The 18448-nt window shown below is 42.4% G+C and overlaps 1 protein-coding gene across 1 annotated transcript in view; it reads left to right on the forward strand.

Annotated features, from left to right (window-relative positions):
• The first annotated feature begins 15409 nt into the window (after positions 1-15409).
• LOC119647011 (gamma-aminobutyric acid type B receptor subunit 2) overlaps positions 15410-18448 on the forward strand; it is a 203403-nt gene continuing 200364 nt past the window's right edge. The window contains exon 1 of the mRNA XM_038047748.1: positions 15410-16003. The gene's annotated coding sequence lies outside the window, so the exon portion shown is untranslated. The remainder of the gene's footprint in view (positions 16004-18448) is intronic.

Raw genomic sequence — 18448 nt, forward strand, 5'->3', positions numbered from 1 at the left:
ATTATATTATATATCATATTATAAAAGCGGTTGATGTTTAACTCGGGAGATTCCAACTTTCGAAGTCTGCGTGGAATCGCGAAAGTAACACGCAAACAAAGGCCAGTGACCATTAAATGGTAATCCCTTTCCGCCGGCCGGCCGATGTCGGCACCTCTCTTGAAACGCACACCCAGAAGACAACTGCTAAATTTATTGCTGATCACAATGTGGCTAATCTGATTCCTTGTGCCTTGCAGGTCAGTTGACGCTCAACTGACCTTGTGACTGGCTCAGTGTTCAAACAAAGCACCACCAAAGCTGAGGCGGTAGAAGCTGCAGAAATCCACAAAGGTCCCATTATTATTGTTACAGACGATGAGATGGAGTTTCCACATCTCGTGTCAAACCAAGGTATTGTCAGAGCACAGCTTGACATTTGAATTACCCATGATGATCATAATGCGACTTTTAGGAATCCTTTCCCGGAATGCAAACAATTTCTCATAGAAAGCCTTCTCCTCCTTTGAATCGGTGTCCATTGGAATATAATGCTGTATTACTGAAATGTTCTTCACTCTGGCTTGGAATCTCGTAGTCAATAGTCTATCGAAAACCGAGTCTAAAGGAATAAGAGCGCGTCTTGTGGATTCCTTAAATATTAATTCAACACCAGATCCCCGCGCCAGGCTTTCCGGAGTGCAATAGTACAGTCTGGCAAGAGGGAGAAGATTATTCGCCAGAATCTCACCATTTAACCTCACTTAATTCCAGCAGAATACCGTATCGGTGAGCGTACGCATATTCCAAAAACAAACTTCTGTCGTGTTAGGGTAGCCAAGGGCTGCTTGATACTCTAGCGTATCACCCTTGACCCTACTTTCAGTGCTCAAGCATGCAAAGAGGTTGGTGCAAAATCAAGTTAATTCTAGGAGGTTTGTTATATCCTAGCTTAAATTCATATTCAGCCAGTGACAGATCCCTTCCCTATCTAAAGCATAAGTTTGTGTAAGAACATTATGGAGATAATCGGAAGGTGTACCCCACTAAGCTCTCTTCACCAGAAATCATTAGTTTCTTGAAGTGTCGTATTACTACGGCTAATCAACCAAAAATCTACTTGTAATTCCAGGAAGTACATAAGTTTTATCACTTCCTCTACTACCGCTGTCGCTATGGTAACTAATCTATCCTCTCTCCCTCAATACTTCCTCTAACCACCAACATAATAAAAATTGTGGCACTTCTAATACAGCATCTGTATGACGACCGACTCGTGAACATTAATCTTCCAAATCTCCGGTAACTTGGGTCGACAACTGAAAGATACTTTTGTATGTTGGGCGACCACCAATTAAGGTGTTGGGAGTCTAGGCCACCGGATTTATTTTCGGGGCAGACAGAAAAGGTTTACGTCGAAGAAGTTTTGTATCGCCAGTTGTGCATGGAAAGGATACCTTGGAGGCGAAACTTGGACGTGCGCTGAAAGAAATCGATTGTACGAGACTGTTGAGAATAAGCTAATAAAAGGCTCTGTTATAAAGGGATTAATAGCAATTACATACTTCATTCGATTCTTTGATTGGATTTGTTGTGTTTGCAAGAAAATGATTCGCTGGAAGGGATGAGACTTTGTTAGTCGGGTTGGCTTAATCCTTACGACTTGTATGTTCTCCGTGTGCACTTAAAGTAACATTATTATTACAAGTGCGAGTTGGTAACATTTTGTAGTTAATTAGAATCTACGAAATATGACCTGAAAGTTAAGAAAAATTGGGGAGCAAATATCGATTACCACCCAATTCTACATTCAATTTCCATTGAGCCTGACATTTGTATCTACCATTGCGCCCCCATACAAATCTCACAATTTATATTCGCCACCCTCCACACCCCCAAGCTAGTATCTGTAGCTCCTCAAGTAACCAATGCATAAAACATACAAACCTCCAATTAGGGGATTTCTATCTTATCTGAATTTCATCAGCAATAATCAACAATAACCGCCATATTATCCGAAAATTGATTATAGGCCATGACGACTTCTTGCTCCTAAAGTCTTCTCGGTATTGGCGATGACATATGATATCGCCCAGGATGGAATCAGAAAAGTTCAAGATATTTCCGAGGAAACTCTGCTCCATTAGCAGAGCCCATATCGGAGTTCTAAACAACAAACAAGGAGCAAACATACGCAGAAATAACTTCGCAAATTAGATGTTCCCGTTTATGATGGCTAGCAGGGAAACGGTTGACTTCATGAGGTCAAATGCGTCCAGACTGTCACGTACAGAAGGAGCAAAAGGACAAAGTAGATTGACCGGAAAAGTTATCTCAGCGGAACGGGTAAGGCGATTTCGCAATATTTTGTCGTTAGATATTTTTTGGGCTTTAATATTATTCATGAGAATTAGGTTGTGTATTGGAATGACAGGCGATATAAATTGTTCCATTCGGATGAAGTGTGTTTGGTGCTTGGGTTTACTTTTAGGCAATAATGTTTTCTGGTGCCTTTGTCAGCTTAATTGCTGTGAATGATAATCATAGTGTCAAGGGAAGCTGCATTTGAGGAACTATTGTGCTACTTTAATAGTTATAGTATTCCTGTTAACCACAGCATGCCGATCAAGCTTATAACCGACAATAATTTCAAAATGATCTTTACTGTTTCAAGCTGGTATTTGCATAAGTGCTAGATACGGTCCCAGAATATGTACGGAGATTTTGTGGCTCTCCTCATAGACTCTGTCTGCAGATATATCTAGCTGTTTAGCCGTTAAATTTTACGTTATATATCTACCGACTAAATGCCGCGAGAAAATGGAGTCCTAACAACTAGGAAAAGTTTCGTAATAAGTATAATAGTTCGCACTGTAGTTGTCCATCGAAGTTGGTTCCTCACTCAGCGTTGGCTTGTTGTCACCATCAAGATTTATCCTTTGTTTTCTGTTTTTGAATTTTTCATAATTGGCTGCCAATGCCTTTGTTTTACGGGTGAAAGAAAGTGAATTTCATCAGAGCCCTTTTTTCCGAGGCAACGCTAGTTGAAACTGGAGGTCGACTGGTACTCCGAGCTCACTATTCAAGGCCACATTTTAACCCCTGTGACAATTCAGCTCTATAATGTTTCAAAATTCTTGTTGAATGAATGCTTTGGTGTTAGTAATTGGAGATACCACCAGAAAAGGAATGTCTATTTTAATAGTAATAATCGTTGGCGCAACAATCCATATTGGATCAGGGCCTTGAAGTGTGTTAGAGCACTTCATTCAAGACCGTACTGGTACACTACAGAATAGTCTGTAGGAGGCAATGTGGTCAGCATTGCGCTCGCCCGAGATTATTACCCTGATTTGACTCAGGTACTCATTCACAGCTGAGTCGACTGGTATCCGACGTCTAATACCGATACAAATTCCACTGCCACCAGTGAGATTTTAACCGCGACCTTTCGTACGATAGCCTTGTGCTCTAACCACTCAGCTATCCAGACTATGTCTATTTTCCTTGCATTTAAGTAGCACTCCGCCTCGCTGATACCCGCGGACGTTCTGAAGATTGCGCGCTTCGGCAGTATCTGTATCTGAAAATGGAAATCGCTGAACTTATTGTCCCATTAATATATACGCAAGCCACTCTTTTAAAGGGCGCTCTCGGCGTCTCTCAATCTCGCTGCTCTGGGTTCGAATGTCATGGAAGTCTGTGTTCCTCTTGTGTTTGTTTCGCTGCTGTAAGCTTATCACTTGTACAGCGTTAAGCGATGATTGTGAAACTGAAGCACAATCTGACTGTGTGGATGCCCTATTGTCCAACAAGGAGTGAACAAGAAACACTAATCTTTAAAACGTATGTTAATCCCCGGCTCTTATGGAGGTGGGAGTTCTATGCGCCCACCCTGGGCTTGTCCCCAGGTTGATGGTTATTGTTCAAGATAATAGAATTTGCCCTTATCGGCACTTCAATTTACCTGCTAACTAGCTTCCTGACCATCCAGAAAGTTAGGGTTTCTGCGGACACTTTGCTGATTAGGATATCTCGTATTTCTGCAAACAATATTTTGTCGACCGCTCCCATGCCCAAAAACGCACACAACGCTATTTTTTCAGGTTTTATGTAAAACCTTAAAAACCTTACTTTTTTATACGTTGGAAGGTTGAAAGATTCAAAACCTCCTGCCGTACGGTGATGTGAGACTTCTACTGACTAAAACTACCTCCTTCTCCTTCGCTTGCTCCGCGGAACTGCCATTTCGATACTACGTCACGGGGCAGGATCAGTTATGAAGGGGCTCCTGTCGTTATTTGTAACTTTCCTCGAAGCTCCTCCCTCCTCAGCAGATTGTTGATCGGCTTCATTAATTTTTCCACCGCTCTCCAAGATGTTTCAGAGGCTACCATGTGGTCCACGATATTCTCGGGTGCCAAACGTGCCCCGGCGTCAATTTTCGCCTCCGCTCTGTGTGCAGCGAACCACGCGCATTTAAAAACAATATGTTCCGCATCCTCCGGAATTATCACACATCTCGGGCAATGCAAGGAGTCGCCACGTCTGAAGCGATAAAGGTATGCACGGTGCCCTTCGTGTCCGCTTAGGGATTGAGTTAGGTGGTACCTAACCTTACCGTGCCTTCGTTTGATCCATTTAGAGTCATCTGGAATAATCTTGTGTGCCCAGCGTCCTTTTGGTGAATCATCTCATTTTTTTTTGCCATTCCAAAATAGATTCGCTTCGTGCCAATTGCCGACGATAGTTGTAGGACTCGCCGATTGCGTAGAGGCGTCGACCCTCGTTCGCGAAGATGTCGATGGGTATCATGCTTGCTATCACATAAGCTGCGTCGTCTAAAGTTGTACGATAAGAGCACGACGTTCGCAATGCAATCGGTATGGGGCTGCGATTTTCTTCTATTTGCTTCCAACTTCAAAGACGGTGCCCAGACTGGTGCGGCATAAAGCATGATGGAGTTGATAACTCTCGAGATCAGGAGCAGATAGTTTTGCCTAAAACCAGCTATATTTGGTGACATTCTTGTCAACAATGTAACCACTCCCTAAGCTTTGGTTATTAAATTTTCAAAATGGGACTTGAATTTCAGTCTTTGGCCAACCATGATATTTTAGCGTTGGTTGCGAATGTACGATGTGTTCACCAATCCTGATCTTTATTGACGTCTCCTTCCTTCGCTTAGTAATCAAAATTACGTCGGTTTTATGCTCCGCGAGTGTCAGACCAGCCTCCCCTTGCGAAGGCCTGATTTCAAAAATTACCTCGTTTGTGAGTACCTCGATTTCATCAATATCTTGCGCCACGATAGTCTCTCCGATATTGACTGAGAAGCCGATGATTGTCACTCCTTTGGGTAGTTGCAACTTAAAAATTCCGTCATACATTATTATTCACAGGAGAGGACCGAGAACTGATCCTTGTGGAACCCCGCAGGTTGTTGTATACGTTTAAGGTCCATTGTCCCAATCGTAACACGATATCTTTTCCCGGAGAAATTCCATGACTATGTGGATCAAGTATTTAGAAGCCCCCAATTTAACTAAAGCCGCAATTATTCTACTCCATTTTGCCGTATTAAAGGCATTCTTCGCGTCGAGAGTAACTACCGTGCAAGATTTATTGGCCTCCATTGCTTTTTCCGCAATTTTCGTCACCGTGCTGATAGTATTGACAGTAGATCTTACCTTTCAGAATCCGAAATGCCTGTCTGAGAGACCACCCTCCTTCTCTGTGATTGGTATAAGCTTATTGAATATGAGTCGTTCGAAAAGTTAGTAAGCATATAGGTCTATAACACGAAGGATCACCCAAAAGTTTCTTTGCCTTCGGGATTAGCACAAGCTTCTATTTCCTTCACTCTTCTGGGAAAATCACATCTCTGAGGCATATTGCAAATGTTTCAGCGAGCCACCTTGGAATTGTTTCGACGGCCACTGTCAGTGCTTTATTCGGAATGTCATCTAAACCCGGGGCTTTATTTTCGACAATCTTCTTCGCGGCTTCCAGGTTCTTCAGTAGTTACCTCGGAAATTTCACCGAGATCTATCTGGAGAGTGGGTAGGCTTGGTTCACTTGAAGCTTGTGGGAAGAGAGTGCTAATGATATCCCGCAGCAAATCAGGATTGGCGGCGGTGAGCGCTTACCCTTGATTGATACCATAACTGCCTTGTATGCGTCTCCCCATAGGTCGAAGTCCACTTCCTTGGGTAACCTCTTGAAGTGTTCAGTTTTACTTCTAGAGATGGCTGCTTGCAATTCTCCCCTCGCCTTCTTATATCGGTTGTGCAACTCTTCAGACTCAGATCGGTTTCTGCTACGTTCGCTGTGTCTTCTGACTTTAAATCAAACATTACGAAGTTCTTCGATCTCAGCATTCCACCAGAAGTTGAGCATTCGTTTCTTGAGTACCGTGCAAGAACCTGCGCCACCTTTTCTCGTGCATTTCCCACCGGCATCTCTTCAATTTTTTTTTATGTCCAGCGATACTGCAGTTTTCTTAATTAGCTTTGCCTCTGTCGTACGATCCATCTGGATGATGGTCACCTGCCATTAAAGATCCTTAGATAATGTATCGCTAAGAAACGTAAGGTCTATCATCGATCCCATAATCCGTCTTCGAAAAGTATTGACGCCACCAGTTTTTATCAGAACGACATTCAGACGTGAAAATACTTCGAACAATATGCGGCCTTTAGCATTTGTTTCGGGATTACCCCAATCTTCGGCCCAAGCGTTGAAATCACCAGCTATTATTATTGGGTTGTAGCGGCTTGCTTCGGAAGCTAATTTTTCCACCCTCAGCACGAATTCATCTAGCGTGAGGCTCGACGCAGCGTAGCAGCTGACTATGCGAATGCCGTCTACCTTAGCTCGTGCGAATCCGTGTCTGTCCGCATTTTTCTGGGAGACTGTAGCAGCGATTGACATCAAATTTGGTGGAAAGGTGGGAGCTGTGAATGCTCACGCATACAGTAAGTTACATCCTGTTACGTCGAATTTAAGGAGAGGTCCCCATACATGTAAAAGGGGAGTGTAAATTTTTCTTTCACCAAATATAGTCATCTAAGGTATCAAATGAAAGGCAACGATTAGTATTTTCCGGAGCTGGTCTTAGTTTTGACATTTGTTGGAAAGGCGCAGAGTTCGGGGGGGGTCGAAAGTGATCATTTATTTAATGAGGTCATTCTCAGAAATTGCTCAACCGAAAAATCTGAAAAAATCAATAGGCTGCCACTACATAGTGGCTAGGATATTCTCACATAGTATATGCGTATATTACGTGTTACGTACTAATGGGACAAATTGACACTTAAATTTCTTTATAAAGGAAATACACAAAACCTTCCATACCTGAAGCGTGCAGTTTCCGGTTTCCCGACTTGTTTAATCTCTATTGTATCTTGTAATACATTCGACAGCTGAAACAGATCAGTTTCGTTTGCCTGCGCGGTGAGCATGTTGACATGGGTATTACCGTTTTGCGCGTTAGAATACTAGATCTATTATATTATAATTAAACTGTTCAAGACCTTCTCCACGGCTTTGAATACGAATGATGTCAGGCAAGTTGGTCTGAAAAATTTAGTATGAAAGTGATGAAAGATCCTTTTTGCCCGTTTTCATCTTCATGCTCTTTGTATACATATTAAAGCTATATCCCTTAGCAGCCTTAGGAGATGCTTTTAGATGATTTCCACTCCGGGCAATTTTAGTACTAGTTGCTCCAGTTTTCGAGCATACCTCTTTTGTAGTTTCAAATATTTCTTCTTCCTTCTTCTATCTATTATTGGGATGTCAGGCAAGATGTTGTTTGTCATTCCCCATATAACTGGTGTCCTGGAAATGAGCCTTGGGAAGCAGATAAACTCCGTCCTGCTCATTCACGGTACATATTTTTTAATATTTCAGACAGACAGAATATATTGCCCGATTTTCGGCTATAGTTTGTATAACCTGTATGTGTTTGCGGTTTATTCAATCTTTCCACAGAATTTCCTGAAGCTGTTACACTTTGTCTATTTCATTGCGTTTCTAAACGCTGCCAGTGTGTTTTTGTGCCTCGACAATTCCCCGGTGTTTCGTCCGATTGAAGAGTTTTCGAATCTATGTTCTTACTCTGGCTAGGTTGCTGCTCCATTAGGGAACATTCTTTGATGACATCTTATTCGGAGATGTGGCTTCATATGCATTAATGATGACTTTGTTGACTTCTTTGCTATTGCACCTTTGATGTCATGAGTCACTCAGGTTTCTTAGGTGCCTTACATGGAAGTCACAGTCTGTTCTCATGGAATTCCTGACAACCTTTTCTATTTCAAAATTGCCTGAATCTCGAGTGTTATTATTCCCCCGATTCACCTGGCTTTGCAGCATGCAGATTGTTTCGTTTCTTTTTTGTCCCACCATGAGGTTACGAAAGAATCCATTTGCGGGTATACAACATTTTGTCTTTCTCTTATATCGTTTCCATTATTCTCTTTTCAAATTAAAAAAGAGAAAAGGCAAGTCTTTATTATTTGATATTAATTTAATTTCTAGAAACATTGCGAGATTACACTTGGAGAGTGGAGTGCACTTCCCATGTGCTGCTCCCATATAAAATCACAGAAAGAACATTGGCACAGAATAGCCTCAACTTGATCCGCGAAAGCGGACCTAGGGCTGTTAATGCATCGGGTATCATCCAGCCCGGTGCCACCGTTCGCAGAAATCACGATTTCTAGATATACAAATTGATAGACACGTTCGGTGTTGTTTTCCGTTGTCTGTCCGTTAATCTAGATATGAAGAGTACATTGACCGTCTGGCTGAGGACCTTAGTTTTGTTGGTGTTCATTTTTAGTCGAATTCTACTTGACCCTCTTTCCAAAGCGAGAGCCATTTGGCCAGGGTCTATGACCCGGCGAGAAAGCAAACAAATGTCATGAACGTAGTCGAGGTGTTTGAGGAATGTTATTGTCTATTTAACTGCTCCACGGCACAAGGCAGCATGCCATTCGGACGCACGGATGACGGAAGTGCTAGTGGATTGGTCACATTTTATGGAACAGCGACAACTGTATTGGGGGCTACGCTATGCAGTATCCACTCTCCCAAAAAGACGACGAGTGGGTCGTTCCAAGGGCACTTAGCACAAAATGCTAAAGGAGGTGTTCGCTCGTCTCGGGATGTCATAGGGGAGCTGAAACCATTTCAGGTAACCGCGAGCTACGGGGCTGGTTGACGCGCTATAACTCACCAAGCGATGAATGGTAACCATATGTTGTGTTATAGTGCTTCACTTGAGGACAATTAACTTTTCGTCAAAGTGAAAGTTATTTGCACGCACTTCGACTGGTTGACTTTCATCTTTCACATCTGAAGACACTTTGTTTTTGTTTGTTTTTATTTTGTGTAAAACAAAACCTTATTAAAATCAGTTTACTGTCTGTCTGTGTGTCTGTCTCTCTGTCTGCCACGACAATTTTTCTCGGAGATGATTGTAGCGATTGACACCAAAATTTAGTGTAAAGGTGGTAACTGTGAACGCTGGCGAATACAATGAGTTACTTCATTCTACATCGAATTTATACATACATGCAACAGCGAGGAGTACCTTTTTTTCATCAAATGTAGTCATGTTGGGTATCAAATGGGTGGCCAAAGGGTTATAGAGGGGTGGGAGTATAGGTCCCAGCGCGAAACGTCGATTGGTACCCACGATGGAGCATAAAACCTGGGAAACCCTATCTCCATCTCTACGTGGTGATCGCTGGGAGCTGCAGACGGAGAAAGATGCAAGTGAGTCTCCCGCGCCTAAAAGCGCATTTTCTCATAGAACGTACGCTCCCTGTACAGAGATGAAGCTGCCAATAAGCTAGCCAATACCCTGTCCTAATATAGGGCTGATGTAAAAGCGTTACACGAGATGCGTCGAACAGGTATCGGTTTCCTGGAGAAGAGTCGCTACACCATATAAAACAGTGGCCCTCCAGTAAATCATGTGCTCGGAGTAGGTTTCTTAGTCAGTCAAAAATGAAACCTGCTGTTATCGGCTTTGAAAACATAAGCGAAAGGCTATGTACTCTGCGCTTGCGAGGCAAATTTAGAAATATAGGCCTCATTACCGTTCACGCCCCTACAGAGGAGACTTCAGAGTCGGAGAAGGATACCTTCTACGAGGCAGTAGAACGAACCCTCGAAGCCTCTCCCAGATATGATATCAAGATCATACTTGGAGATTTTAACAGCCAAGTAGGGACGGAACCCGTATTTAGGCGATACGTTGGCTTGCACCAAAATACAAATGATAACGGACTGCGGATCATTCAGTTAGCAGTGTCATACGAAATGGTTGTTGGAAGTACCTGGTTTGCACGGAAGGCGGTTCACAAATATACGTGGGCCTCTCCAGGAGGGACCACTTTCAACAACTACGTGCTGATCAAATGCCGCCACCTCTCAGCCTCGATGAATGTCAGAACATATAAGGGGGCCAATATAGGCTCGGATCATTATCTCGTTAGCATGATGCTCCGAGCTCGAATAACAACACCACCCAAAGTCCTCTCTGACAACCTGGTGAGAGTTAACACTGAAGCCATCCACAACACAGCCCTCCACAACACTTATAAGAGGGAAATATATGGGGATGCACCGATCGTGGAAAATCTGCGCGGGAGGCGTCTTCGATGGTATGGCCACGCAATTCGCATTAACCAGAAGTCACTTGCGAAGATTGGTCTGGTATCGAAGTCGATGGTAAGCGACCAAATGTCCGGCCGAAACGACAGTGGCTTTATACGCGGGACGAGGAATTAAAAGCCTCCTGCTTGCATCCAGATCAGGCATTTGATAGGACCAAATGGCGAAAACGATCACGACAAGCCGACCTCACTTGTGAACGGGACAAGGATTGAAGAAAAAGAAAAAGGCTTATACTTTGGCTTATTATGAACCGTGATGATCATGGAAGAATGGCCTGACGACAACTCGTAGATGTTTTGTGCCATTGTACGTTATTGTAAATTTACTATAATAATTCGGGAGAAATATTTCCTGCTATCTTTTTTAGATGTCCGGAGATCGATAAGCCTGGTCAATGCACGCGGTGTAGAGAAAAAGGCCACTTGGCAAAGGATTGCGAAAAAAAAACGTTGACTGCGGCAGAAAATGTCCATTATTTAATAGGAAGGATGAGCAAGTAAGGTATATTCAGGCACACTTCAATCACTGTGAGGCCATACATGATGTTTTGGACTAGTTAGTTCGAGAGCTCGTTGTGGACCTGCCGATTATTAGCAAACCGTACAGAGGAAATTAAGTTTTCGAGGTGTTTTTTGATGTGTTTCAGGATTATTTGAGCCAATATCTTTGTTATAGGGACAACCACTCAAGCAGTTGTTACAGTGAATGTAGATGTGCTTTACTGGGCCTTAACGGTCATTCCTTTCTCCTATTCTTTAGATATCAGTCTTCCAGGATTACGAATGAGTGGAAGTAACAACTGGGCAGAGATTACAAAGAAGGTTTCGCTGGAAGGACGTTAAGGCCAGCGGATAATTTTGCTTGTTTGGAGGAGCAGTTCGTATCAGCCTGTTACGGTGATATCTTACACTATCCACAAGAGATAAACCTTTGCTGGACGGTAAGAACCGGCCTTATATCATGAAGACACGTTTCCGCATCTGTTATCACTAAGCTTTCAAGAGTTCCAAACAGATTGCCGGAAGAGGCCTATATTCCCATAGTTCTCATAGTTAGGTCCCGAATTTGCAACTTAAGTTGCTGTACTTGGAGAAAGGGTACATATTCAGAACCTGATGAGGAGCGTTTGGAAATTCCACAAACCAAACACAAATCCTTTCTATACCGAAAACCCATAGTCGTGGGATCAGTTCCAATCGGAAACACAGCTGGTATTTCGGTAACAATAACGTTTCAAAGCTTGCAGGTTGTCTATCCCTTTTAGTCACTTTTTATGATGATCAGCAAATACTTTGAATGTGTTTTCCTTTCGCATGTCGTTTGCGAATAGAAATATTGGTCCCAGGTGGACAAGTGGATCTGTACCCACGATGGAGCTTCAAACCTGGGAAACGCCTGCGGAACTAACACCACTAGCTCTACTATCAAACCCTATCTCCCCCGCTTCCCCGTAGTGATCGCGGGGGTTTCAGTCAATGAAAAACTGCGAAAAGAGAAGGATGAAGGCGAACGCGTCTAGAAACGGGAAAAATGTACCAACTGGTCCTCCAGGTTGGGGGCTGGGTAGAAGCTACGAAAGGGTCCTCGGGCAGGATGGCTTCTACAACGATGAACCCGGCAACGAAAACGGACCAATGTTTTGCGCATCTTCTCATGGAAAGTACGCTCCCTGTACAGATCGAATACTACCCAGCAGCTAGCCGATACCCTGTCCCAATATAAGGCTGATGCAACAGTGTCCCAAGAGACAGGGACAGATTTCGTAGAGAAAAGGCAATACACCATATATTATAGCGGCCATCCAGTAAACCATGTGTTGGGAGTTGGTTTCCCAGTAAGCTAAAAATTGAAATCTTCTGTTATCGGCTTTGAAAATATAAATGAACCTCTATGCGTGCATTTCCAAGGCAAATTTAGAAATATAAGCCTCATTAAGGTTGAAGCCCCTACAGAGAAGACTGTATAGTCGAAGAGAGATACCTTCTACGAGGCAGTTGTACAGATCCCCCATGCCCGTCTGAAGTATGATCTCAAAATCATACTTGGAGATTTCAACAGTGAAGTAGGGACGGAGCTCGGATTTAGGCGATACGTTGGCTTCCATAGCTTACATAGGGATATCATTGATAACGGTCTGCGGAGTATTCCGTTAGCAGTATCGTACGAAATGATTGTTGGAAGTACCTAGTTTGCACGGAAAGCGGTCCACAAACAATCTCCTCTGACAACCAGATGAGAGGTAACACTGAAGCCATCCAGAACATAGCCCTCCGCAACACCTAAATTGGGGATGCGGATGGAGATGAAGTATCAACAAATAATCTTGACAATCCCTTGAAAAGCGTTATCGAAACGGCTGTTTCAGCGAAGAATGTAAGCTAGCAATGGAATGAAGAATGTTGCATATTGGGTAATGCGGCACCCACAAAAAACGCGAGCACGCGCGGAGGCTCATCGGGATCTCCGTCAATTGGAGAAGCGACTTCACAGACAAAAAAAGGAGAAGCAATAGGTCTGCGAAGTCGAGAAGTACTGGGAAAAACCTCACGCAGAAGTTTTACCAACAAGCCAGCTGGATCAACACTTATATACCAGGTGTTCATCGTGCCGAGATAAAGAGTGAAATCTTATTTTCGACAGAATGGGCATATTAGAGCGATGAGTTGAGCACTTTGATGAACTGCTCAACAAACCAAAATATCAGTGAGTTGGAGGTCTTGCCAACTGACGATGATGGACAAATGTCGCCACCACCCAACATGGAGGAACTGTAATCCGTCATCTTAAAAATCATGAATCGCCAAGAGCCGATGTAATTACAGCTGAATTAGTTAAATATGGAGGCGGCCAATGACACCAACCAGTTCATCAACTGGTGTTCAAGATGTGGGACAGCGAATCAATGCCTGACACTATCAAGGAGGCATTATCTGTCCAATACAGGAAAGGGGCGATGCAGCAATTATAGAGGTATTCCATGACCGGATAGCCCCATATGCCCAGAACATCATTGCCTCATAACAAAGCGGGTTCACTTCAAACAAATCAGCAACAGATAGTCGCAGTGCCTATCAATGAATTTGTTAGAGTCAAAATTAATCGTTTTCATGAACTTTTGGAATATGCAGTTCCACCATTTTGTCAGCGACTTCAAAGCAACTCAGGTTCAGCGTAGAATTATATACCACAAACTATTAGTTATTAATAAGACCAATCAAGTTGATCCGGAGCAATGTGTGAGGCTAGATATGAGCACAAAATCACTCGTTGATACTTTTCACCATTAACAACGGTTCAAGATGAAGGGATTCTGTATCATGCATCCTTTTTAACGAGATCTTAGAAAAGGCCATCTGCGACGCTAATGTAAATATCAGGGACACTGTCCTCTTTAAGTCTACCCTACTACGGGCTTTTGGTGGTGCTAATAATATTATGGGAGAATAACCCGAGATTTACAAATTGTCTTCATCCAGATCAATGGCAATTACTGCAAGATCTTGAACTGCACATTATTGAGGGCAACACGAAATATGAGTACATGTCGGCTACGTCAGCACCAGGAACGAAAACAGCGGCAGCACCGAATTCACGCTGGTCAACGGAAAACAATAAAGATAAGAGAATGCAGCTTTGAAGTTGTTGTCTTCTATCTAGGTATAACCGATAATAGCTATGACGGTGGAATCCGCGAGTGGTTCTGGTAATCCGCAGGGCCTATTTCAGCTTACAGGAGCTGTTCCACTCGAAATATCTTACTATATGGTCAAAACTCTAATTGTATAAGAATGTGATCTTGCCAGTCTTCATGTATTCCTCCGACACTTAGCAAGAAAAATTGTGAACTTTTCTCATGTTCGAGAGAAGGAACTTCCGACCTTGCGGTGGTCCGAAAATTTAACTGGAAGGTAATAATGGAGGCTGGGAAGTCTATGCGGGCAATATCTGCGATTAAAAGAAAACATGGCACACCTTACTTCACAGGAAGAGGTGGCGTATGCCAGCATGACAGACACCTGCTGGGTATTGAATTAATGGACTTTATCGCAAAACAGGATTGGGGAACTGAACCGGCTACCCACTATGGTGTCGTTGATGGTGGTGACGATGGCTATAATATCTGTCCTCTGCCAGCAGCATTTGGCCTGGAATCAGTTAAGGGCTCATAATGATATCAATAAAAAGCCGACCAGTGCCTAGAAGACGTATGCCCTTCACTGAAATTCGTCCTGATAATAACCGAATCCAAAAGCCCGTCTGGAGGTGTTTTCCCTGAAATATCAACTCGAAAATCAAAACATTATTACCAGCGATAAACTCCCGACATAAAGTGAGTTATGTTGAACTTCATATACTCATTGCATTATTTCCCATCATCAGAAAAGTGAAAGCTCCCAGGCACCTGAACACATGCTTTCAGGATTCACATTTCATCCTGCTATACTTGTAGTAAGCTACACGATTTCTTGGATTCCATGAAATGTAAGTTTCGCAGCTCGCAAGACCAAGAATCCTGTCTACCGGTAAACTTACCTACCTTAACAGCTGATTATGCTGAAGCAACAGAGAGAGTGGAATATTTTTAGTCTCACATCCGGAGCATCTCGTTTGGATCCAAAAAAGAGTGAGTTCTCTTAGTTCGGTTGGATTTAGGTTCCACTGGCAAGGATGCTTCCAGCTGAAGGTTGCGCTTGAATCAGTTCCCGATAAGGAGCCTGGCGGTTATGACGTTCCGAGAATGATCCCGAACCCGCACCAGTGCCCGAAACAGGAAACTTAAAGAATCTTTAAAGAGTTCTCCCAGTCAATTTGTGTTTAAACAGGTGGTGGGGCGAGAGTCCTGATCTTCCTTCGAAAGGTGTTGTTTGAAAAGGTCAATTTTCAACTGAAAATTATGTGAATTGTTATTTATATCTTTGATTGGTAACATTTTGAGCACATTCCCGTGTCTGATTTTTGCCAACGGCCGTTGGACCCCTGCGGATGTGTTAGCCTGAGTGATTTTTCCCGGATGTGATGTGACGTTGAAAAATTTGTGTAATAAAGAAAAGTTCATTGGAAGCCAAGCTTTGATGTTCCCTAAGTGAAGGAGTATTTACTTATAAGAAATTAGTGGCGTTCACCTGGATCAACTTGTGCAAGTACTTAATTGAGTTTAAAGGTCATTTGGTGTTTGTCGAACCACCCTGCTCAGGTGCTCGTGCCCAGGCTTGCGTTCGTGTTGATGTTTGTGTTTACCTTGTGAAGCTGACGACTAGACGTTGAACAACATGTTGAAAGTTTGCGCTGCGGAAGTTTTAATTGGCTGCAAACTTACAATTTTACCTTAGGGGTGAGTTTGTTTCAGTGAGTAGATCGTTACTTGGCGGAGGTACGGCTTTATTCATTATGATGTGAATAAATTTGGGGTGGGCTGGACCCGATTAAATTTGTCTCAGGTTTGAATTGTTTAAACATTTTATAAGTTTTCGGCGCCATAAGCTAAGTTATCTGATGTAGCTCAAAGTATCTTAGACATGAATTATTTTAAGTTTATCAGCAGAAACAAGATATTCCGGGAGAAAATCGACTTGAAAAAAAATTAATTGATTAAGAGGAAGTTGGAACGATTAGTTTTCTTTATATTAAACTAATCTGCCCCTAGTATTAGTATCTCAAAACACTGAATAAATTCCCTGCCACTGCTTGTAGGAAAAGTGCTACCTTGGGGGTGATATTCAGCCGCCGAACAGATTGCCTTAACATGCTTTCTTCTCATAAAAATAAGATGAAGTGGTTAATTTGCTCCGGTTTGAATAATAGATTTTCTCGAGCGAATAGAAATCATTTTAGTCTTTATTTCATCAGAATGAATGCTTGGTTGACTTTGATGAAAATCGTAATAGGAAAATTAAGGAAGAAAACATGAAATGTACATTGATTCACGGATTCAAAAAAGCATTATGTGTTGGGTTTTCGGCTCTCAAATATTTTTGTCACTAAAATGAAGTTATTTATTTGATTAGGTTCGAGTTCGCAACGGAAATTGATACTCAAATTGATTCATTCAGACGATTTGAAGTATTCAGTGCTTTGTTCTTGGCATAGACCGTTGGAAAGGAAAAACTAGTATCCACTATAATTTTGTCCTAACTACTATAGGACTTTATTAGAATTGCGTTTTAGTAATACATTTAGAAGATATTAAAGAAAACACATGCATAAAAATAGGAGCATCATCAACGGCGCAACAACCGGTATCCGGTCTAAGCCTGCCTTAATAAGGAACTCCAGACATCCCGGTTTTGCGCCGAGGTCCACCAATTCGATACCCCTAAAAGCTGTCTGGGGTCCTGACCTACACCATCGCTCCATCTTAGGCAGGGTCTGCCTCGTCTTCTTTTTCTACCATAGATATTGCCCTTATAGATTTGCCAGGTTGGATCATCCTCATCCATACGGATTAAGTGACCCGCGCACCGTAACCTATTGAGCCGGATTTTATCCACAACCGGACGGTCATGGTATCGCTCATAGATTTCGTCATTGTGTAGGCTACGGAATCGTCCATCCTCATGTAAAGGGCCAACAATTCTTGGGAGGATTCTTCTCTCGAACGCGGCCAAGAGTTCGCAATTTTCTTGCTAAGAATCCAAGTCTCCAGTAAGAGCCTTGACCCTATGGTGAGACGTTTGGAGCGGAACAGTTTTTGTAAACTGAAATAGTCTCTGTTGGCTGACAACAACCGTGCGCGGATTTCATCATCGTAGCTGTTATTGGTTGTGATTTTCGACCCTAGATAGGAGAAATTATCAACGGTCTCAAAGTTGTATCCTCCTATCTTTATTCTTCCTGTTTGATCAGTGCGGTTTGATGTTGTTGAAATAGGAGCATATTCTATTTTTTTTCTGAAAGAGATGTGAATTCTTCAAAAAAGTAGCCTCTGGGCTAACGTCCCTGGGTATGTGCGATTTTTACCCAATAACACCAGAAAGTTTATTCTTTATGAAAGTGAGTATTTTTGCTTTTACTGATTTCGACAGGCTCGTGAATGAGCGGAGTGCTTTTTATTGACATCACTAACTATCTTTTTCGAAGATGCCTCTACAAATGCTGCTATACTACGCTTCTTAACGCTATGTTTTAAAAAGTTTGCACAATTTTCAAGTTAGTTTCGTTGGCAGAGCCACAAAGTTTTGTCACACTGAAGCCTATATTCAGAATGTGTTTATAATTTAACAACCTGTAGTTAATGGTGACCTCGGAATTCCCTCCTTGCCTGTATTCTATTCAAAGGAGAATATCGCCATGTGAGGTATCCAATGGAAGGGTTCGATTACTACTTTTCGAAACTGAATTTAATGAGCGCTCAAAATATGTCCACCAAAAACTGAAACACGTTTTCAAAACCTATTCAACTGAAAAATCTGGAAAAAAAATCATAATGAAATCTAGGCCGTTCCGATATATATTTTGCAGTATTAGCTAAGTGTACTTAATGGAGAAACGTGCATAGCGAGTTGCTCCCACGAGATGAACATAAGACCTTTATATCTGAAGAGTCCAGCTGCCGGTATCCCGACTTGTTTTTGGTTCTCCTCCAATTGTAGTGTCCGCTACTTCGCGGCAAGTACAATATTTCGTTCGCTTTATCCTGTGACAAGCTGATGATGGACTGCATTTACTAATATGCAACATTTTTCTTTTTTAAATTTTACTTATATTAAAAATTAGTTTTTAAAATAATCGTTCATATTTTCCTTTTTGGAAGGCTAAAGTAATTTATGTTTTGAAGTGT

Source organism: Hermetia illucens, chromosome 1 (assembly GCF_905115235.1).
Source record: "Hermetia illucens chromosome 1, iHerIll2.2.curated.20191125, whole genome shotgun sequence".
Classification (NCBI taxonomy): Eukaryota; Metazoa; Arthropoda; class Insecta; order Diptera; family Stratiomyidae; genus Hermetia; species Hermetia illucens.